The sequence below is a fragment of the Balaenoptera acutorostrata genome, chromosome 7 (genome assembly GCF_949987535.1).
Source record: "Balaenoptera acutorostrata chromosome 7, mBalAcu1.1, whole genome shotgun sequence".
Classification (NCBI taxonomy): domain Eukaryota; kingdom Metazoa; phylum Chordata; class Mammalia; order Artiodactyla; family Balaenopteridae; genus Balaenoptera; species Balaenoptera acutorostrata.
Genome location: NC_080070.1, coordinates 83,289,716 through 83,313,404, shown reverse-complemented (window position 1 = coordinate 83,313,404; position 23,689 = coordinate 83,289,716).

The following is a 23,689-nucleotide window of genomic DNA, read 5'->3' as shown; positions in this document are numbered from 1 at the left end:
TAGTAGCAGCATGATGAGTGGATTTAGGTACGACAATTCTAAGTGAAATAAGTCACACAGAAAAAGACACTTATCATAAGATATCACTTATAGAGGGAATGTAAAAACCGCTACACTTGAACTGAATTACAAAACAGAACAGAGGCACACGTTTAGAAAACACACTATGGCTGCTTAACGGAAAAGGTGAGGTGCGTGATTCATAAAACAAGGGTTTCAAATTAGCTCAGATACCGTTCCATAAACCCAATATGTAACAGAAAGACCTACTCCTTGCTCAGTGAACTGGACTCAACACCCCCTATTCACCGCGCAAGAATATATCTGAATAGTAAGAATCTTAAAAGCTATATATTGATATCTCTCTGTAAGTGAGTCAAGTGGGTGTAAAGCGGCAGAAACACAGCAGTGAAAAGCAGCTAAACCCCATTATAAAAATCAATTACTTTAAAAATCCCATGAAACAAAGACAGTGAAAGAGAGAGAAATTTTTACAAAATTCGTTCAGGGGCTGTGATGCCACCTGGATTGACCATATCTACACCCACAGCTGATTGCGAAATAAGGGTGGACACTCAGGGGCTGAGAGGTTTGGTGAGGTTGGGGGAGCAAACGCAGACCCTTTAAAGTACTACTGCGTGGTACCCATCCCAGGGGTCCCAAATCTCCAGGTTCAAGGGCATCTTCCTACATCGAAAACATGCATGAGAAACCCAGAAGATGGTTCACCGTGTGATCGGGAAAGGTTTCTAAAACGCACCTCATTTCTCATCTCCTTGGGCTCGGGTTGGCCATTCCAGCCGCTTTACTAGCAATCTCCCTCCTTGGAGATTCAGCACCTTTAACCTCCTGTTCCGTACAGGTTGCAATTTGTCCTGAGGATGAAAGGGAAGAGGGGGAACCAATGAGAGACTAGCTCTAGGTGTTGGGACAGGCACAGCTCACTCTATTTTCCCATCAGGAAGAAGAATTAACCACAGGCTCAGGCTGCCGCCCGGAACCACAATGGGGCCTGAAGCAATCCTGCGCTTTTGCGGCCAGCTCTCAAGAAAGCGAGTTGAAAAATGGAGCTCAGGGGCACTGCAATTCACAAACCTGCAGAGTTATAAACGATAACTCTCGTCCACAAATATATTGAGGGAAGGCAACGAAGAGGATTTGAAAGCAAGGCAGAATTGCAGGAAACAGATTTCAGGAGGTAGATTCGAATCTCCTTCAAAGCACAAGAAAAGCGGCAAAACCTCCACAATGATGCCCTTGGCCAAAAAGGGCGTATGCGTATTTTCCTGAATATATTCAGGAAAAAACGCATACGCCCTTTTTGGCCAACCAAGCAACCTGGAAAGGCAAATCAGCGCTACAAAGAAGTCTCACTTCCCATTGGTCAAACGGGCCATGCTGAATAAAGTGTCAAAACCAGAAATGCAGGACAGGCCAAGGAGAAACGGGAGCCTTGCTACGCTTATGGGCGGGATTTAAATTGCCAACAACCACTCTGGAGAAGTGTATGGTGTGTCCTAAAACATCTAAAAAACTCAGTTTAGAGAGCATAGGGCACTTCCACTCATGGGCGTATAAATTGGGAAAACTAAAAATCAGCAAGACACAGGCACCCCAAAGTTTAGGGCTGCTCTGTTGACAAGAACCTCCCCTTCGTTACACCTTAAATATCCCAGGAAAGAGAAAAATGGATAAAGAAGTTGTGGTCCGTATGTACAATGGAATATAACTCAGCCATGAAATCAACGTCATAAGGCTAGTAGCAGCATGATGAGTGGATTTAGGTACGACGATTCTAAGTGAAATAAGTCACACAGAAAAAGACACTTATCATAAGATATCACTTATAGAAGGAATGTAAAAACCGCTACACTTGAACTGAATTACAAAACAGAACAGAGGCACACGTTTAGAAAACACACTATGGCTGCTTAACGGGAAAGGTGAGGTGGGGTGATGCATAAAACAAGGGTTTCAAATTAGCTCAGATACCGTTCCATAAACCAAATATGTAACAGACAAGACCTACTCCTTGCTCAGTGAACTGGACTCAACACCCCCTATTCACTGCCCAAGAATATATCTCACTAGGAAGTATCTTAAAACCATATATTGATATCTCTCTGTAAGTGAGTCAAGTGGGTGTAAAGCGGCAGAAACACAGCAGTGAAAAGCAGCTAAACCCCATTATAAAAATCAATTACTTTAAAAATCCCGTGAAACAAAGACAGTGAAAGAGAGAGAAATTCTTACCAAATTCGTTCAGGGGCTGTGATGCCACCTGGATTGACCATATCTGGACCCACAGCTGATTGAGACATAAGGGAGGACACTCTTGGGCCTGAGACGTTTGGTGAGGTTGGGGGAGCAAACGCAGACACTTTAAAGTACTACTGCGTGGTACCCATCCCATGGGTCCCAAATCTCCAGGTTCAAGGGCATCTTCCTACATCGAAAACATGCATGAGAAACCCAGAAGATGGTACACCGTGTGATCGGGAAAGGTTTCTAAAACGCACCTCATTTCTCATCTCCTTGTGCTCGGGTTCGCCATTCCAGCCGCTTTACTAGCAATCTCCCTCCTTGGAGAATCAGCACCTTTAACCTCCTGTTCCGTACAGGTTGCAATTTGTCCTGAGGATGAATGGGAAGAGGGGGAACCAATGAGAGACTAGCTCTAGGTGTTGGGAGAGGCAGAACTCACTCTATTTTCCCATCAGGAAGAAGAAGTAACCACAGGCTCAGCCTGCAGCCCAGAACCAGAATAGGGCCTGAAGCAATCCTGCGCTTTTGCGGCCAGCTCCCAAGAAAGCGATTTGACAAATGGAGCTCAGGGGCACTGCAATTCACAAACCTGCAGAGTTATAAATGACAACTCTCGTCCACAAATATATTGAGGGAAGGCAACGAAGAGGATTTGAAAGCAAGCCAGAATTGCAGGAAAGAGATATCAGGAGGTAGATTCGAATCGCCTTCAAAGCACAAGAAAAGCGGCAAAACCTCCACAATGATGCCCTTGGCCAAAAAGGGCGTATGCGTTTTTTCCTGAATATATTCAGGAAAAAACGCATACGCCCTTTTTGGCCAACCAAGCAACCTGGAAAGGCAAATCAGCGCTACAAAGAAGTCTCGCTTCCCATCGGTCAAAAGGGCCATGCTGAATAAAGTGTCAAAACCAGAAATGTAGGACAGGCCAAGGAGAAACGGGAGCCTTGCTACGCTGATGGGCGGGATGTAAACTGCCAACAACCACTCTGGAGAAGTGTATGGTGTGTTCTGAAACATCTAAAAAACTCTGCTTAGAGAGCATAGGGCCCTTCCACTCATGAGCGTATAAATTGGGAAAACTAAAAATCAGGAAGACACAGGCACCCCAAAGTTTAGGGCTGCTCTGTTGACAAGAACCTCCCCTTCGTTACACCTTAAATATCCCAGGAAAGAGAAAAATGGATAAAGAAGTTCTGGTCCTTATGTACAATGGAATATCACTCAGCCATGAAATCAACGTCATAAGGCTAGTAGCAGCATGATGAGTGGATTTAGGTACGACAATTCTAAGTGAAATAAGTCACACAGAAAAAGACACTTATCATAAGATATCACTTATAGAGGGAATGTAAAAACCGCTACACTTGAACTGAATTACAAAACAGAACAGAGGCACACGTTTAGAAAACACACTATGGCTGCTTAACGGAAAAGGTGAGGTGCGTGATTCATAAAACAAGGGTTTCAAATTAGCTCAGATACCGTTCCATAAACCCAATATGTAACAGAAAGACCTACTCCTTGCTCAGTGAACTGGACTCAACACCCCCTATTCACCGCGCAAGAATATATCTGAATAGTAAGAATCTTAAAAGCTATATATTGATATCTCTCTGTAAGTGAGTCAAGTGGGTGTAAAGCGGCAGAAACACAGCAGTGAAAAGCAGCTAAACCCCATTATAAAAATCAATTACTTTAAAAATCCCATGAAACAAAGACAGTGAAAGAGAGAGAAATTTTTACAAAATTCGTTCAGGGGCTGTGATGCCACCTGGATTGACCATATCTACACCCACAGCTGATTGCGAAATAAGGGTGGACACTCAGGGGCTGAGAGGTTTGGTGAGGTTGGGGGAGCAAACGCAGACCCTTTAAAGTACTACTGCGTGGTACCCATCCCAGGGGTCCCAAATCTCCAGGTTCAAGGGCATCTTCCTACATCGAAAACATGCATGAGAAACCCAGAAGATGGTTCACCGTGTGATCGGGAAAGGTTTCTAAAACGCACCTCATTTCTCATCTCCTTGGGCTCGGGTTGGCCATTCCAGCCGCTTTACTAGCAATCTCCCTCCTTGGAGATTCAGCACCTTTAACCTCCTGTTCCGTACAGGTTGCAATTTGTCCTGAGGATGAAAGGGAAGAGGGGGAACCAATGAGAGACTAGCTCTAGGTGTTGGGACAGGCACAGCTCACTCTATTTTCCCATCAGGAAGAAGAATTAACCACAGGCTCAGGCTGCCGCCCGGAACCACAATGGGGCCTGAAGCAATCCTGCGCTTTTGCGGCCAGCTCTCAAGAAAGCGAGTTGAAAAATGGAGCTCAGGGGCACTGCAATTCACAAACCTGCAGAGTTATAAACGATAACTCTCGTCCACAAATATATTGAGGGAAGGCAACGAAGAGGATTTGAAAGCAAGGCAGAATTGCAGGAAACAGATTTCAGGAGGTAGATTCGAATCTCCTTCAAAGCACAAGAAAAGCGGCAAAACCTCCACAATGATGCCCTTGGCCAAAAAGGGCGTATGCGTATTTTCCTGAATATATTCAGGAAAAAACGCATACGCCCTTTTTGGCCAACCAAGCAACCTGGAAAGGCAAATCAGCGCTACAAAGAAGTCTCACTTCCCATTGGTCAAACGGGCCATGCTGAATAAAGTGTCAAAACCAGAAATGCAGGACAGGCCAAGGAGAAACGGGAGCCTTGCTACGCTTATGGGCGGGATTTAAATTGCCAACAACCACTCTGGAGAAGTGTATGGTGTGTCCTAAAACATCTAAAAAACTCAGTTTAGAGAGCATAGGGCACTTCCACTCATGGGCGTATAAATTGGGAAAACTAAAAATCAGCAAGACACAGGCACCCCAAAGTTTAGGGCTGCTCTGTTGACAAGAACCTCCCCTTCGTTACACCTTAAATATCCCAGGAAAGAGAAAAATGGATAAAGAAGTTGTGGTCCGTATGTACAATGGAATATAACTCAGCCATGAAATCAACGTCATAAGGCTAGTAGCAGCATGATGAGTGGATTTAGGTACGACGATTCTAAGTGAAATAAGTCACACAGAAAAAGACACTTATCATAAGATATCACTTATAGAAGGAATGTAAAAACCGCTACACTTGAACTGAATTACAAAACAGAACAGAGGCACACGTTTAGAAAACACACTATGGCTGCTTAACGGGAAAGGTGAGGTGGGGTGATGCATAAAACAAGGGTTTCAAATTAGCTCAGATACCGTTCCATAAACCAAATATGTAACAGACAAGACGTACTCCTTGCTCAGTGAACTGGACTCAACACCCCCTATTCACTGCCCAAGAATATATCTCACTAGGAAGTATCTTAAAACCATATATTGATATCTCTCTGTAAGTGAGTCAAGTGGGTGTAAAGCGGCAGAAACACAGCAGTGAAAAGCAGCTAAACCCCATTATAAAAATCAATTACTTTAAAAATCCCGTGAAACAAAGACAGTGAAAGAGAGAGAAATTCTTACCAAATTCGTTCAGGGTCTGTGATGCCACCTGGATTGACCATATCTAGACCCACAGCTGATTGAGACATAAGGGTGGACACTCAAGGGCTGAGAGGTTTGGTGAGGTTGGGGGAGCAAATGCAGACCCTTTAAAGTACTACTGCGTGGTACCCATCCCAGGGGTCCCAAATCTCCAGGTTCAAGGGCATCTGCCTACATCGAAAACATGCATGAGAAACCCAGAAGATGGTACACCGTGTGATCGGGAAAGGTTTCTAAAACGCAGCTCATTTCTCATCTCCTTGTGCTCGGGTTGGCCATTCCAGCCGCTTTACTAGCAATCTCCCTCCTTGGAGAATCAGCACCTTTAACCTCCTGTTCCGTACAGGTTGCAATTTGTCCTGAGGATGAACGGGAAGAGGGGGAACCAATGAGAGACTAGCTCTAGGTGTTGGGACAGGCACAGGTCACTCTATTTTCCCATCAGGAAGAAGAATTAACCACAGGCTCAGCCTGCCGCCCGGAACCAGAATAGGGCCTGAAGCAATCCTGCGCTTTTGCGGCCAGCTCCCAAGAAAGCGATTTGACAAATGGAGCTCAGGGGCACTGCAATTCACAAACCTGCATAGTTATAAATGATAACTCTCGTCCACAAATATATTGAGAGAAGGCAACGAAGAGGTTTTGAAAGCAAGGAAGAATTGCAGGAAACAGATTTCAGGAGGTAGGTTCGAATCGCCTTCAAAGCACAGGAAAAGCGGCAAAACCTCGACAATGATGCTCTTGGCCAAAAAGGGCGTATGCGTTTTTTCCTGAATATATTCAAGAAAAAACGCATACGCCCTTTATGGCCAACCAAGCAACCTGGAAAGGCAAATCAGCGCTCCAAAGAAGTCTCGCTTCCCATCGGTCAATAGGGCCATGCTGAATAAAGTGTCAAAAGCAGAAATGCAGGACAGGCCATGGAGAAACGGGAGCCTTGCTACGCTGATGGGCGGGATGTAAATTGCCAACAGCCACTCTGGAGAAGTGTACGGTGTGTCCTGAAACATCTAAAAAACTCAGCTTAGAGAGCATAGGGCACTTCCACTCATGGGCGTATAAATTGGGAAAACTAAAAATCAGCAAGACACAGGCACCCCAAAGTTTAGGGCTGCTCTGTTGACAAGAACCTCCACTTCGTTACACCTTAAATATCCCAGGAAAGAGACAAATGGATAAAGAAGTTGTGGTCCTTATGTACAATGGAATATCACTCAGCCATGAAATCAACGTCATAAGGCTAGTAGCAGCATGATGAGTGGATTTAGGTACGACGATTCTAAGTGAAATAAGTCACAGAGAAAAAGACACTTATCATAAGATATCACTTTTAGAGGGAATGTAAAAACCGCTACACTTGAACTGAATTACAAAACAGAACAGAGGCACACGTTTAGAAAACACACTATGGCTGCTTAACGGAAAAGGTGAGGTGCGTGATTCATAAAACAAGGGTTTCAAATTAGCTCAGATACCGTTCCATAAACCCAATATGTAACAGAAAGACCTACTCCTTACTCACTGAACTGGACTCAACACCCCCTATTCACCGCCCAAGAATATATCTGAATAGTAAGAATCTTAAAACCTATATATTGATATCTCTCTGTAAGTGAGTCAAGTGGTTGTAAAGCGGCAGAAACACAGCAGTGAAAAGCAGCTAAACCCCATTATAAAAATCAATTACTTTAAAAATCCCATGAAACAAAGACAGTGAAAGAGAGAGAAATTCTTACAAAATTCAATCAGGGGCTGTGATGCCACCTGGATTGACCATATCTAGACCCACAGCTGATTGAGACATAATAAGGGTGGACACTCTTGGGCCTGAGATGTTTGGTGAGGTTGGGGGAGCAAACGCAGACCCTTTAAAGTACTACTGTGTGGTACCCATCCCATGGGTCCCAAATCTCCAGGTTCAAGGGCATCTTCCTACATCGAAAACATGCATGAGAAACCCAGAAGATGGTACACCGTGAGATCGGGAAAGGTTTCTAAAACGCACCTCATTTCTCATCTCCTTGTGCTCGGGTTCGCCATTCCAGCCGCTTTACTAGCAATCTCCCTCCTTGGAGAATCAGCACCTCTAACCTCCTGTTCCGTACAGGTTGCAATTTGTCCTGAGGATGAAGAGGAAGAGGGGGAACCAATGAGAGACTAGCTCTAGGTGTTGGGAGAGGCAGAACTCACTCTATTTTCCCATCAGGAAGAAGAATTAACCACAGGCTCAGCCTGCAGCCCAGAACCAGAATAGGGCCTGAAGCAATCCTGCGCTTTTGCGGCCAGCTCCCAAGAAAGTGAGTTAAAAATGGAGCTCAGGGGCACTGCAATTCACAAACCTGCAGAGTTATAAATGATAACTCTCGTCCACAAATATATTGAGGGAAGGCAACGAAGAGGATTTGAAAGCAAGCCAGAATTGCAGGAAAGAGATATCAGGAGGTAGATTCGAATCGCCTTCAAAGCACAAGAAAAGCGGCAAAACCTCCACAATGATGCCCTTGGCCAAAAAGGGCGTATGCGTTTTTTCCTGAATATATTCAGGAAAAAACGCATACGCCCTTTTTGGCCAACCAAGCAACCTGGAAAGGCAAATCAGCGCTACAAAGAAGTCTCGCTTCCCATCGGTCAAAAGGGCCATGCTGAATAAAGTGTCAAAACCAGAAATGCAGGACAGGCCAAGGAGAAACGGGAGCCTTGCTACGCTGATGGGCGGGATGTAAATTGCCAAAAGCCACTCTGGAGAAGTGTACGGTGTGTCCTGAAACATCTAAAAAACTCAGCTTAGAGAGCATAGGGCACTTCCACTCATGGGCGTATAAATTGGGAAAACTAAAAATCAGCAAGACACAGGCACCCCAAAGTTTAGGGCTGCTCTGTTGACAAGAACCTCCCCTTCGTTACACCTTAAATATCCCAGGAAAGTGAAAAATGGATAAAGAAGTTGTGGTCCGTATGTACAATGGAATATAACTCAGCCATGAAATCAACGTCATAAGGCTAGTAGCAGCATGATGAGTGGATTTAGGTACGACGATTCTAAGTGAAATAAGTCACACAGAAAAAGACACTTATCATAAGATATCACTTATAGAGGGAATGTAAAAACCGCTACACTTGAACTGAATTACAAAACAGAACAGAGGCACACGTTTAGAAAACACACTATGGCTGCTTAACGGGAAAGGTGAGGTGGGGTGATGCATAAAACAAGGGTTTCAAATTAGCTCAGATACCGTTCCATAAACCAAATATGTAACAGACAAGACCTACTCCTTGCTCAGTGAACTGGACTCAACACCCCCTATTCACTGCCCAAGAATATATCTGATTAGGAAGAATCTTAAAACCTATATATTGATATCTCTCTGTAAGTGAGTCAAGTGGGTGTAAAGCGGCAGAAACACAGCAGTGAAAAGCAGCTAAACCCCATTATAAAAATCAATTACTTTAAAAATCCCGTGAAACAAAGACAGTGAAAGAGAGAGAAATTCTTACCAAATTCGTTCAGGGGCTGTGATGCCACCTGGATTGACCATATCTAGACCCACAGCTGATTGAGACATAAGGGTGGACACTCAAGGGCTGAGAGGTTTGGTGAGGTTGGGGGAGCAAATGCAGACCCTTTAAAGTACTACTGCGTGGTACCCATCCCAGGGGTCCCAAATCTCCAGGTTCAAGGGCATCTGCCTACATCGAAAACATGCATGAGAAACCCAGAGGATGGTACACCGTGTGATCGGGAAAGGTTTCTAAAACGCAGCTCATTTCTCATCTCCTTGTGCTCGGGTTGGCCATTCCAGCCGCTTTACTAGCAATCTCCCTCCTTGGAGAATCAGCACCTTTAACCTCCTGTTCCGTACAGGTTGCAATTTGTCCTGAGGATGAACGGGAAGAGGGGGAACCAATGAGAGACTAGCTCTAGGTGTTGGGACAGGCACAGGTCACTCTATTTTCCCATCAGGAAGAAGAATTAACCACAGGCTCAGCCTGCCGCCCGGAACCAGAATAGGGCCTGAAGCAATCCTGCGCTTTTGCGGCCAGCTCCCAAGAAAGCGATTTGACAAATGGAGCTCAGGGGCACTGCAATTCACAAACCTGCATAGTTATAAATGATAACTCTCGTCCACAAATATATTGAGAAAAGGCAACGAAGAGGTTTTGAAAGCAAGGAAGAATTGCAGGAAACAGATTTCAGGAGGTGGATTCGAATCGCCTTCAAAGCACAGGAAAAGCGGCAAAACCTCGACAATGATGCCCTTGGCCAAAAAGGGCGTATGCGTTTTTTCCTGAATATATTCAGGAAAAAACGCATACGCCCTTTATGGCCAACCAAGCAACCTGGAAAGGCAAATCAGCGCTCCAAAGAAATCTCGCTTCCCATCGGTCAAAAGGGCCATGCTGAATAAAGTGTCAAAACCAGAAATGCAGGACAGGCCATGGAGAAACGGGAGCCTTGCTACGCTGATGGGCGGGATGTAAATTGCCAACAGCCACTCTGGAGAAGTGTACGGTGTGTCCTGAAACATCTAAAAAACTCAGCTTAGAGAGCATAGGGCACTTCCACTCATGGGCGTATAAATTGGGAAAACTAAAAATCAGCAAGACACAGGCACCCCAAAGTTTAGGGCTGCTCTGTTGACAAGAACCTCCCCTTCGTTACACCTTAAATATCCCAGGAAAGTGAAAAATGGATAAAGAAGTTGTGGTCCGTATGTACAATGGAATATAACTCAGCCATGAAATCAACGTCATAAGGCTAGTAGCAGCATGATGAGTGGATTTAGGTACGACGATTCTAAGTGAAATAAGTCACACAGAAAAAGACACTTATCATAAGATATCACTTATAGAGGGAATGTAAAAACCGCTACACTTGAACTGAATTACAAAACAGAACAGAGGCACACGTTTAGAAAACACACTATGGCTGCTTAACGGGAAAGGTGAGGTGGGGTGATGCATAAAACAAGGGTTTCAAATTAGCTCAGATACCGTTCCATAAACCAAATATGTAACAGACAAGACCTACTCTTTGCTCAGTGAACTGGACTCAACACCCCCTATTCACTGCCCAAGAATATATCTGACTAGGAAGAATCTTAAAACCTATATATTGATATCTCTCTGTAAGTGAGTCAAGTGGGTGTAAAGCGGCAGAAACACAGCAGTGAAAAGCAGCTAAACCCCATTATAAAAATCAATTACTTTAAAAATCCCGTGAAACAAAGACAGTGAAAGAGAGAGAAATTCTTACCAAATTCGTTCAGGGGCTGTGATGCCACCTGGATTGACCATATCTAGACCCACAGCTGATTGAGACATAAGGGTGGACACTCTTGGGCCTGAGACGTTTGGTGAGGTTGGGGGAGCAAACGCAGACACTTTAAAGTACTACTGCGTGGTACCCATCCCATGGGTCCCAAATCTCCAGGTTCAAGGGCATCTTCCTACATCGAAAACATGCATGAGAAACCCAGAAGATGGTACACCGTGTGATCGGGAAAGGTTTCTAAAACGCACCTCATTTCTCATCTCCTTGGGCTCGGGTTCGCCATTCCAGCCGCTTTACTAGCAATCTCCCTCCTTGGAGAATCAGCACCTCTAACCTCCTGTTCCGTACAGGTTGCAATTTGTCCTGAGGATGAAGAGGAAGAGGGGGAAGCAATGAGAGACTAGCTCTAGGTGTTGGGAGAGGCAGAACTCACTCTATTTTCCCATCAGGAAGAAGAATTAACCACAGGCTCAGCCTGCAGCCCAGAACCAGAATAGGGCCTGAAGCAATCCTGCGCTTTTGCGGCCAGCTCCCAAGAAAGCGAGTTAAAAAAGGAGCTCAGGGGCACTGCAATTCACAAACCTGCAGAGTTATAAATGATAACTCTCGTCCACAAATATATCGAGGGAAGGCAACGAAGAGGATTTGAAAGCAAGCCAGAATTGCAGGAAAGAGATATCAGGAGGTAGATTCGAATCGCCTTCAAAGCACAAGAAAAGCGGCAAAACCTCCACAATGATGCCCTTGGCCAAAAAGGGCGTATGCGTTTTTTCCTGAATATATTCAGGAACAAACGCATACGCCCTTTTTGGCCAACCAAGCAACCTGGAAAGGCAAATCAGCGCTACAAAGAAGTCTCGTTTCCCATCGGTCAAAAGGGCCATGCTGAATAAAGTGTCAAAACCAGAAATGTAGGACAGGCCAAGGAGAAACGGGAGCCTTGCTACGCTGATGGGCGGGATGTAAACTGCCAACAACCACTCTGGAGAAGTGTATGGTGTGTTCTGAAACATCTAAAAAACTCAGCTTAGAGAGCATAGGGCCCTTCCACTCATGAGCGTATAAATTGGGAAAACTAAAAATCAGGAAGACACAGGCACCCCAAAGTTTAGGGCTGCTCTGTTGACAAGAACCTCCCCTTCGTTACACCTTAAATATCCCAGGAAAGAGAAAAATGGATAAAGAAGTTCTGGTCCTTATGTACAATGGAATATCACTCAGCCATGAAATCAACGTCATAAGGCTAGTAGCAGCATGATGAGTGGATTTAGGTACGACAATTCTAAGTGAAATAAGTCACACAGAAAAAGACACTTATCATAAGATATCACTTATACAGGGAATGTAAAAACCGCTACACTTGAACTGAACTACAAAACAGAACAGAGGCACACGTTTAGAAAACACACTATGGCTGCTTAACGGAAAAGGTGAGGTGCGTGATTCATAAAACAAGGGTTTCAAATTAGCTCAGATACCGTTCCATAAACCCAATATGTAACAGAAAGACCTACTCCTTGCTCAGTGAACTGGACTCAACACCCCCTATTCACCGCGCAAGAATATATCTGAATAATAAGAATCTTAAAAGCTATATATTGATATCTCTCTGTAAGTGAGTCAAGTGGGTGTAAAGCGGCAGAAACACAGCAGTGAAAAGCAGCTAAACCCCATTATAAAAATCAATTACTTTAAAAATCCCATGAAACAAAGACAGTGAAAGAGAGAGAAATTTTTACAAAATTCGTTCAGGGGCTGTGATGCCACCTGGATTGACCATATCTAGACCCACAGCTGATTGCGAAATAAGGGTGGACACTCAGGGGCTGAGAGGTTTGGTGAGGTTGGGGGAGCAAACGCAGACCCTTTAAAGTACTACTGCGTGGTACCCATCCCAGGGGTCCCAAATCTCCAGGTTCAAGGGTATCTTCCTACATCGAAAACATGCATGAGAAACCCAGAAGATGGTTCACCGTGTGATCGGGAAAGGTTTCTAAAACGCACCTCATTTCTCATCTCCTTGGGCTCGGGTTGGCCATTCCAGCCGCTTTACTAGCAATCTCCCTCCTTGGAGAATCAGCACCTTTAACCTCCTGTTCCGTACAGGTTGCAATTTGTCCTGAGGATGAAAGGGAAGAGGGGGAACCAATGAGAGACTAGCTCTAGGTGTTGGGACAGGCACAGCTCACTCTATTTTCCCATCAGGAAGAAGAATTAACCACAAGCTCAGGCGGCCGCCCGGAACCACAATGGGGCCTGAAGCAATCCTGCGCTTTTGCGGCCAGCTCTCAAGAAAGCGAGTTGAAAAATGGAGCTCAGGGGCACTGCAATTCACAAACCTGCAGAGTTATAAACGATAACTCTCGTCCACAAATATATTGAGAGAAGGCAAAGAAGAGGATTTGAAAGCAAGCCAGAATTGCAGGAAAGAGATATCAGGAGGTAGATTCGAATCTCCTTCAAAGCACAAGAAAAGCGGCAAAACCTCCACAATGATGCCCTTGGCCAAAAAGGGCGTAAGCGTTTTTTCCTGAATATATTCAAGAAAAAACGCATACGCCCTTTATGGCCAACCAAGCAACCTGGAAAGGCAAATCAGCGCTCCAAAGAAGTCTCGCTTCCCATCGGTCAATAGGGCCATGCTGAATAAAGTGTCAAAAGCAGAAATGCAGGACAGGCCATGGAGAAACGGGAGCCTTGCTACGCTGATGGGCGGGATGTAAATTGCCAACAGCCACTCTGGAGAAGTGTACGGTGTGTCCTGAAACATCTAAAAAACTCAGCTTAGAGAGCATAGGGCACTTCCACTCATGGGCGTATAAATTGGGAAAACTAAAAATCAGCAAGACACAGGCACCCCAAAGTTTAGGGCTGCTCTGTTGACAAGAACCTCCACTTCGTTACACCTTAAATATCCCAGGAAAGAGAAAAATGGATAAAGAAGTTGTGGTCCGTATGTACAATGGAATATAACTCAGCCATGAAATCAACGTCATAAGGCTAGTAGCAGCATGATGAGTGGATTTAGGTACGACGATTCTAAGTGAAATAAGTCACACAGAAAAAGACACTTATCATAAGATATCACTTATAGAGGGAATGTAAAAACCGCTACACTTGAACTGAATTACAAAACAGAACAGAGGCACACGTTTAGAAAACACACTATGGCTGCTTAACGGGAAAGGTGAGGTGGGGTGATGCATAAAACAAGGGTTTCAAATTAGCTCAGATACCGTTCCATAAACCAAATATGTAACAGACAAGACCTACTCCTTGCTCAGTGAACTGGACTCAACACCCCCTATTCACTGCCCAAGAATATATCTGATTAGGAAGAATCTTAAAACCTATATATTGATATCTCTCTGTAAGTGAGTCAAGTGGGTGTAAAGCGGCAGAAACACAGCAGTGAAAAGCAGCTAAACCCCATTATAAAAATCAATTACTTTAAAAATCCCGTGAAACAAAGACAGTGAAAGAGAGAGAAATTCTTACCAAATTCGTTCAGGGGCTGTGATGCCACCTGGATTGACCATATCTAGACCCACAGCTGATTGAGACATAAGGGTGGACACTCAAGGGCTGAGAGGTTTGGTGAGGTTGGGGGAGCAAATGCAGACCCTTTAAAGTACTACTGCGTGGTACCCATCCCAGGGGTCCCAAATCTCCAGGTTCAAGGGCATCTGCCTACATCGAAAACATGCATGAGAAACCCAGAGGATGGTACACCGTGTGATCGGGAAAGGTTTCTAAAACGCAGCTCATTTCTCATCTCCTTGTGCTCGGGTTGGCCATTCCAGCCGCTTTACTAGCAATCTCCCTCCTTGGAGAATCAGCACCTTTAACCTCCTGTTCCGTACAGGTTGCAATTTGTCCTGAGGATGAACGGGAAGAGGGGGAACCAATGAGAGACTAGCTCTAGGTGTTGGGACAGGCACAGGTCACTCTATTTTCCCATCAGGAAGAAGAATTAACCACAGGCTCAGCCTGCCGCCCGGAACCAGAATAGGGCCTGAAGCAATCCTGCGCTTTTGCGGCCAGCTCCCAAGAAAGCGATTTGACAAATGGAGCTCAGGGGCACTGCAATTCACAAACCTGCATAGTTATAAATGATAACTCTCGTCCACAAATATATTGAGAAAAGGCAACGAAGAGGTTTTGAAAGCAAGGAAGAATTGCAGGAAACAGATTTCAGGAGGTGGATTCGAATCGCCTTCAAAGCACAGGAAAAGCGGCAAAACCTCGACAATGATGCCCTTGGCCAAAAAGGGCGTATGCGTTTTTTCCTGAATATATTCAGGAAAAAACGCATACGCCCTTTATGGCCAACCAAGCAACCTGGAAAGGCAAATCAGCGCTCCAAAGAAATCTCGCTTCCCATCGGTCAAAAGGGCCATGCTGAATAAAGTGTCAAAAGCAGAAATGCAGGACAGGCCATGGAGAAACGGGAGCCTTGCTACGCTGATGGGCGGGATGTAAATTGCCAACAGCCACTCTGGAGAAGTGTACGGTGTGTCCTGAAACATCTAAAAAACTCAGCTTAGAGAGCATAGGGCACTTCCACTCATGGGCGTATAAATTGGGAAAACTAAAAATCAGCAAGACACAGGCACCCCAAAGTTTAGGGCTGCTCTGTTGACAAGAACCTCCCCTTCGTTACACCTTAAATATCCCAGGAAAGTGAAAAATGGATAAAGAAGTTGTGGTCCGTATGTACAATGGAATATAACTCAGCCATGAAATCAACGTCATAAGGCTAGTAGCAGCATGATGAGTGGATTTAGGTACGACGATTCTAAGTGAAATAAGTCACACAGAAAAAGACACTTATCATAAGATATCACTTATAGAGGGAATGTAAAAACCGCTACACTTGAACTGAATTACAAAACAGAACAGAGGCACACGTTTAGAAAACACACTATGGCTGCTTAACGGGAAAGGTGAGGTGGGGTGATGCATAAAACAAGGGTTTCAAATTAGCTCAGATACCGTTCCATAAACCAAATATGTAACAGACAAGACCTACTCTTTGCTCAGTGAACTGGACTCAACACCCCCTATTCACTGCCCAAGAATATATCTGACTAGGAAGAATCTTAAAACCTATATATTGATATCTCTCTGTAAGTGAGTCAAGTGGGTGTAAAGCGGCAGAAACACAGCAGTGAAAAGCAGCTAAACCCCATTATAAAAATCAATTACTTTAAAAATACCGTGAAACAAAGACAGTGAAAGAGAGAGAAATTCTTACCAAATTCGTTCAGGGGCTGTGATGCCACCTGGATTGACCATATCTAGACCCACAGCTGATTGAGACATAAGGGTGGACACTCTTGGGCCTGAGACGTTTGGTGAGGTTGGGGGAGCAAACGCAGACACTTTAAAGTACTACTGCGTGGTACCCATCCCATGGGTCCCAAATCTCCAGGTTCAAGGGCATCTTCCTACATCGAAAACATGCATGAGAAACCCAGAAGATGGTACACCGTGTGATCGGGAAAGGTTTCTAAAACGCACCTCATTTCTCATCTCCTTGGGCTCGGGTTCGCCATTCCAGCCGCTTTACTAGCAATCTCCCTCCTTGGAGAATCAGCACCTCTAACCTCCTGTTCCGTACAGGTTGCAATTTGTCCTGAGGATGAAGAGGAAGAGGGGGAAGCAATGAGAGACTAGCTCTAGGTGTTGGGAGAGGCAGAACTCACTCTATTTTCCCATCAGGAAGAAGAATTAACCACAGGCTCAGCCTGCAGCCCAGAACCAGAATAGGGCCTGAAGCAATCCTGCGCTTTTGCGGCCAGCTCCCAAGAAAGCGAGTTAAAAAAGGAGCTCAGGGGCACTGCAATTCACAAACCTGCAGAGTTATAAATGATAACTCTCGTCCACAAATATATCGAGGGAAGGCAACGAAGAGGATTTGAAAGCAAGCCAGAATTGCAGGAAAGAGATATCAGGAGGTAGATTCGAATCGCCTTCAAAGCACAAGAAAAGCGGCAAAACCTCCACAATGATGCCCTTGGCCAAAAAGGGCGTATGCGTTTTTTCCTGAATATATTCAGGAACAAACGCATACGCCCTTTTTGGCCAACCAAGCAACCTGGAAAGGCAAATCAGCGCTACAAAGAAGTCTCGTTTCCCATCGGTCAAAAGGGCCATGCTGAATAAAGTGTCAAAACCAGAAATGTAGGACAGGCCAAGGAGAAACGGGAGCCTTGCTACGCTGATGGGCGGGATGTAAACTGCCAACAACCACTCTGGAGAAGTGTATGGTGTGTTCTGAAACATCTAAAAAACTCAGCTTAGAGAGCATAGGGCCCTTCCACTCATGAGCGTATAAATTGGGAAAACTAAAAATCAGGAAGACACAGGCACCCCAAAGTTTAGGGCTGCTCTGTTGACAAGAACCTCCCCTTCGTTACACCTTAAATATCCCAGGAAAGAGAAAAATGGATAAAGAAGTTCTGGTCCTTATGTACAATGGAATATCACTCAGCCATGAAATCAACGTCATAAGGCTACTAGCAGCATGATGAGTGGATTTAGGTACGACAATTCTAAGTGAAATAAGTCACACAGAAAAAGACACTTATCATAAGATATCACTTATACAGGGAATGTAAAAACCGCTACACTTGAACTGAACTACAAAACAGAACAGAGGCACACGTTTAGAAAACACACTATGGCTGCTTAACGGAAAAGGTGAGGTGCGTGATTCATAAAACAAGGGTTTCAAATTAGCTCAGATACCGTTCCATAAACCCAATATGTAACAGAAAGACCTACTCCTTGCTCAGTGAACTGGACTCAACACCCCCTATTCACCGCGCAAGAATATATCTGAATAATAAGAATCTTAAAAGCTATATATTGATATCTCTCTGTAAGTGAGTCAAGTGGGTGTAAAGCGGCAGAAACACAGCAGTGAAAAGCAGCTAAACCCCATTATAAAAATCAATTACTTTAAAAATCCCATGAAACAAAGACAGTGAAAGAGAGAGAAATTTTTACAAAATTCGTTCAGGGGCTGTGATGCCACCTGGATTGACCATATCTAGACCCACAGCTGATTGCGAAATAAGGGTGGACACTCAGGGGCTGAGAGGTTTGGTGAGGTTGGGAGAGCAAACGCAGACCCTTTAAAGTACTACTGCGTGGTACCCATCCCAGGGGTCCCAAATCTCCAGGTTCAAGGGTATCTTCCTACATCGAAAACATGCATGAGAAACCCAGAAGATGGTTCACCGTGTGATCGGGAAAGGTTTCTAAAACGCACCTCATTTCTCATCTCCTTGGGCTCGGGTTGGCCATTCCAGCCGCTTTACTAGCAATCTCCCTCCTTGGAGAATCAGCACCTTTAACCTCCTGTTCCGTACAGGTTGCAATTTGTCCTGAGGATGAAAGGGAAGAGGGGGAACCAATGAGAGACTAGCTCTAGGTGTTGGGACAGGCACAGCTCACTCTATTTTCCCATCAGGAAGAAGAATTAACCACAAGCTCAGGCGGCCGCCCGGAACCACAATGGGGCCTGAAGCAATCCTGCGCTTTTGCGGCCAGCTCTCAAGAAAGCGAGTTGAAAAATGGAGCTCAGGGGCACTGCAATTCACAAACCTGCAGAGTTATAAACGATAACTCTCGTCCACAAATATATTGAGAGAAGGCAAAGAAGAGGATTTGAAAGCAAGCCAGAATTGCAGGAAAGAGATTTCAGGAGGTAGATTCGAATCTCCTTCAAAGCACAAGAAAAGCGGCAAAACCTCCACAATGATGCCCTTGGCCAAAAAGGGCGTATGCGTTTTTTCCTGAATATATTCAAGAAAAAACGCATACGCCCTTTATGGCCAACCAAGCAACCTGGAAAGGCAAATCAGCGCTCCAAAGAAGTCTCGCTTCCCATCGGTCAATAGGGCCATGCTGAATAAAGTGTCAAAAGCAGAAATGCAGGACAGGCCATGGAGAAACGGGAGCCTTGCTACGCTGATGGGCGGGATGTAAATTGCCAACAGCCACTCTGGAGAAGTGTACGGTGTGTCCTGAAACATCTAAAAAACTCAGCTTAGAGAGCATAGGGCACTTCCACTCATGGGCGTATAAATTGGGAAAACTAAAAATCAGCAAGACACAGGCACCCCAAAGTTTAGGGCTGCTCTGTTGACAAGAACCTCCACTTCGTTACACCTTAAATATCCCAGGAAAGAGAAAAATGGATAAAGAAGTTGTGGTCCTTATGTACAATGGAATATCACTCAGCCATGAAATCAACGTCATAAGGCTAGTAGCAGCATGATGAGTGGATTTAGGTACGACGATTCTAAGTGAAATAAGTCACAGAGAAAAAGACACTTATCATAAGATATCACTTATAGAGGGAATGTAAAAACCGCTACACTTGAACTGAATTACAAAACAGAACAGAGGCACACGTTTAGAAAACACACTATGGCTGCTTAACGGAAAAGGTGAGGTGCGTGATTCATAAAACAAGGGTTTCAAATTAGCTCAGATACCTTTCCATAAACCCAATATGTAACAGAAAGACCTACTCCTTACTCACTGAACTGGACTCAACACCCCCTATTCACCGCCCAAGAATATATCTGAATAGTAAGAATCTTAAAACCTATATATTGATATCTCTCTGTAAGTGAGTCAAGTGGTTGTAAAGCGGCAGAAACACAGCCGTGAAAAGCAGCTAAACCCCATTATAAAAATCAATTACTTTAAAAATCCCATGAAACAAAGACAGTGAAAGAGAGAGAAATTCTTACAAAATTCATTCAGGGGCTGTGATGCCACCTGGATTGACCATATCTAGACCCACAGCTGATTGAGACATAATAAGGGTGGACACTCTTGGGCCTGAGATGTTTGGTGAGGTTGGGGGAGCAAACGCAGACCCTTTAAAGTACTACTGTGTGGTACCCATCCCATGGGTCCCAAATCTCCAGGTTCAAGGGCATCTTCCTACATCGAAAACATGCATGAGAAACCCAGAAGATGGTACACCGTGAGATCGGGAAAGGTTTCTAAAACGCACCTCATTTCTCATCTCCTTGTGCTCGGGTTCGCCATTCCAGCCGCTTTACTAGCAATCTCCCTCCTTGGAGAATCAGCAGCTCTAACCTCCTGTTCCGTACAGGTTGCAATTTGTCCTGAGGATGAAGAGGAAGAGGGGGAACCAATGAGAGACTAGCTCTAGGTGTTGGGAGAGGCAGAACTCACTCTATTTTCCCATCAGGAAGAAGAATTAACCACAGGCTCAGCCTGCAGCCCAGAACCAGAATAGGGCCTGAAGCAATCCTGCGCTTTTGCGGCCAGCTCCCAAGAAAGTGAGTTAAAAATGGAGCTCAGGGGCACTGCAATTCACAAACCTGCAGAGTTATAAATGATAACTCTCGTCCACAAATATATTGAGGGAAGGCAACGAAGAGGATTTGAAAGCAAGCCAGAATTGCAGGAAAGAGATATCAGGAGGTAGATTCGAATCGCCTTCAAAGCACAAGAAAAGCGGCAAAACCTCCACAATGATGCCCTTGGCCAAAAAGGGCGTATGCGTTTTTTCCTGAATATATTCAGGAAAAAACGCATACGCCCTTTTTGGCCAACCAAGCAACCTGGAAAGGCAAATCAGCGCTCCAAAGAAGTCTCGCTTCCCATCGGTCAAAAGGGCCATGCTGAATAAAGTGTCAAAACCAGAAATGCAGGACAGGCCAAGGAGAAACGGGAGCCTTGCTACGCTGATGGGCGGGATGTAAATTGCCAACAGCCACTCTGGAGAAGTGTACGGTGTGTCCTGAAACATCTAAAAAACTCAGCTTAGAGAGCATAGGGCACTTCCACTCATGGGCGTATAAATTGGGAAAACTAAAAATCAGCAAGACACAGGCACCCCAAAGTTTAGGGCTGCTCTGTTGACAAGAACCTCCCCTTCGTTACACCTTAAATATCCCAGGAAAGTGAAAAATGGATAAAGAAGTTGTGGTCCGTATGTACAATGGAATATAACTCAGCCATGAAATCAACGTCATAAGGCTAGTAGCAGCATGATGAGTGGATTTAGGTACGACGAGTCTAAGTGAAATAAGTCACACAGAAAAAGACACTTATCATAAGATATCACTTATAGAGGGAATGTAAAAACCGCTACACTTGAACTGAATTACAAAACAGAACAGAGGCACACGTTTAGAAAACACACTATGGCTGCTTAACAGGAAAGGTGAGGTGGGGTGATGCATAAAACAAGGGTTTCAAATTAGCTCAGATACCGTTCCATAAACCAAATATGTAACAGACAAGACCTACTCCTTGCTCAGTGAACTGGACTCAACACCCCCTATTCACTGCCCAAGAATATATCTGACTAGGAAGAATCTTAAAACCTATATATTGATATCTCTCTGTAAGTGAGTCAAGTGGGTGTAAAGCGGCAGAAACACAGCAGTGAAAAGCAGCTAAACCCCATTATAAAAATCAATTACTTTAAAAATCCCGTGAAACAAAGACAGTGAAAGAGAGAGAAATTCTTACCAAATTCGTTCAGGGGCTGTGATGCCACCTGGATTGACCATATCTGGACCCACAGCTGATTGAGACATAAGGGAGGACACTCTTGGGCCTGAGACGTTTGGTGAGGTTGGGGGAGCAAACGCAGACACTTTAAAGTACTACTGCGTGGTACCCATCCCATGGGTCCCAAATCTCCAGGTTCAAGGGCATCTTCCTACATCGAAAACATGCATGAGAAACCCAGAAGATGGTACACCGTGTGATCGGGAAAGGTTTCTAAAACGCACCTCATTTCTCATCTCCTTGTGCTCGGGTTCGCCATTCCAGCCGCTTTACTAGCAATCTCCCTCCTTGGAGAATCAGCACCTTTAACCTCCTGTTCCGTACAGGTTGCAATTTGTCCTGAGGATGAATGGGAAGAGGGGGAACCAATGAGAGACTAGCTCTAGGTGTTGGGAGAGGCAGAACTCACTCTATTTTCCCATCAGGAAGAAGAATTAACCACAGGCTCAGCCTGCAGCCCAGAACCAGAATAGGGCCTGAAGCAATCCTGCGCTTTTGCGGCCAGCTCCCAAGAAAGCGATTTGACAAATGGAGCTCAGGGGCACTGCAATTCACAAACCTGCAGAGTTATAAATGACAACTCTCGTCCACAAATATATTGAGGGAAGGCAACGAAGAGGATTTGAAAGCAAGCCAGAATTGCAGGAAAGAGATATCAGGAGGTAGATTCGAATCGCCTTCAAAGCACAAGAAAAGCGGCAAAACCTCCACAATGATGCCCTTGGCCAAAAAGGGCGTATGCGTTTGTTCCTGAATATATTCAGGAACAAACGCATACGCCCTTTTTGGCCAACCAAGCAACCTGGAAAGGCAAATCAGCGCTACAAAGAAGTCTCGCTTCCCATCGGTCAAAAGGGCCATGCTGAATAAAGTGTCAAAACCAGAAATGTAGGACAGGCCAAGGAGAAACGGGAGCCTTGCTACGCTGATGGGCGGGATGTAAACTGCCAACAACCACTCTGGAGAAGTGTATGGTGTGTTCTGAAACATCTAAAAAACTCTGCTTAGAGAGCATAGGGCCCTTCCACTCATGAGCGTATAAATTGGGAAAACTAAAAAACAGGAAGACACAGGCAACCCAAAGTTTAGGGCTGCTCTGTTGACAAGAACCTCCCCTTCGTTACACCTTAAATATCCCAGGAAAGAGAAAAATGGATAAAGAAGTTCTGGTCCTTATGTACAATGGAATATCACTCAGCCATGAAATCAACGTCATAAGGCTAGTAGCAGCATGATGAGTGGATTTAGGTACGACAATTCTAAGTGAAATAAGTCACACAGAAAAAGACACTTATCATAAGATATCACTTATAGAGGGAATGTAAAAACCGCTACACTTGAACTGAATTACAAAACAGAACAGAGGCACACGTTTAGAAAACACACTATGGCTGCTTAACGGAAAAGGTGAGGTGCGTGATTCATAAAACAAGGGTTTCAAATTAGCTCAGATACCGTTCCATAAACCCAATATGTAACAGAAAGACCTACTCCTTGCTCAGTGAACTGGACTCAACACCCCCTATTCACCGCGCAAGAATATATCTGAATAGTAAGAATCTTAAAAGCTATATATTGATATCTCTCTGTAAGTGAGTCAAGTGGGTGTAAAGCGGCAGAAACACAGCAGTGAAAAGCAGCTAAACCCCATTATAAAAATCAATTACTTTAAAAATCCCATGAAACAAAGACAGTGAAAGAGAGAGAAATTTTTACAAAATTCGTTCAGGGGCTGTGATGCCACCTGGATTGACCATATCTACACCCACAGCTGATTGCGAAATAAGGGTGGACACTCAGGGGCTGAGAGGTTTGGTGAGGTTGGGGGAGCAAACGCAGACCCTTTAAAGTACTACTGCGTGGTACCCATCCCAGGGGTCCCAAATCTCCAGGTTCAAGGGCATCTTCCTACATCGAAAACATGCATGAGAAACCCAGAAGATGGTTCACCGTGTGATCGGGAAAGGTTTCTAAAACGCACCTCATTTCTCATCTCCTTGGGCTCGGGTTGGCCATTCCAGCCGCTTTACTAGCAATCTCCCTCCTTGG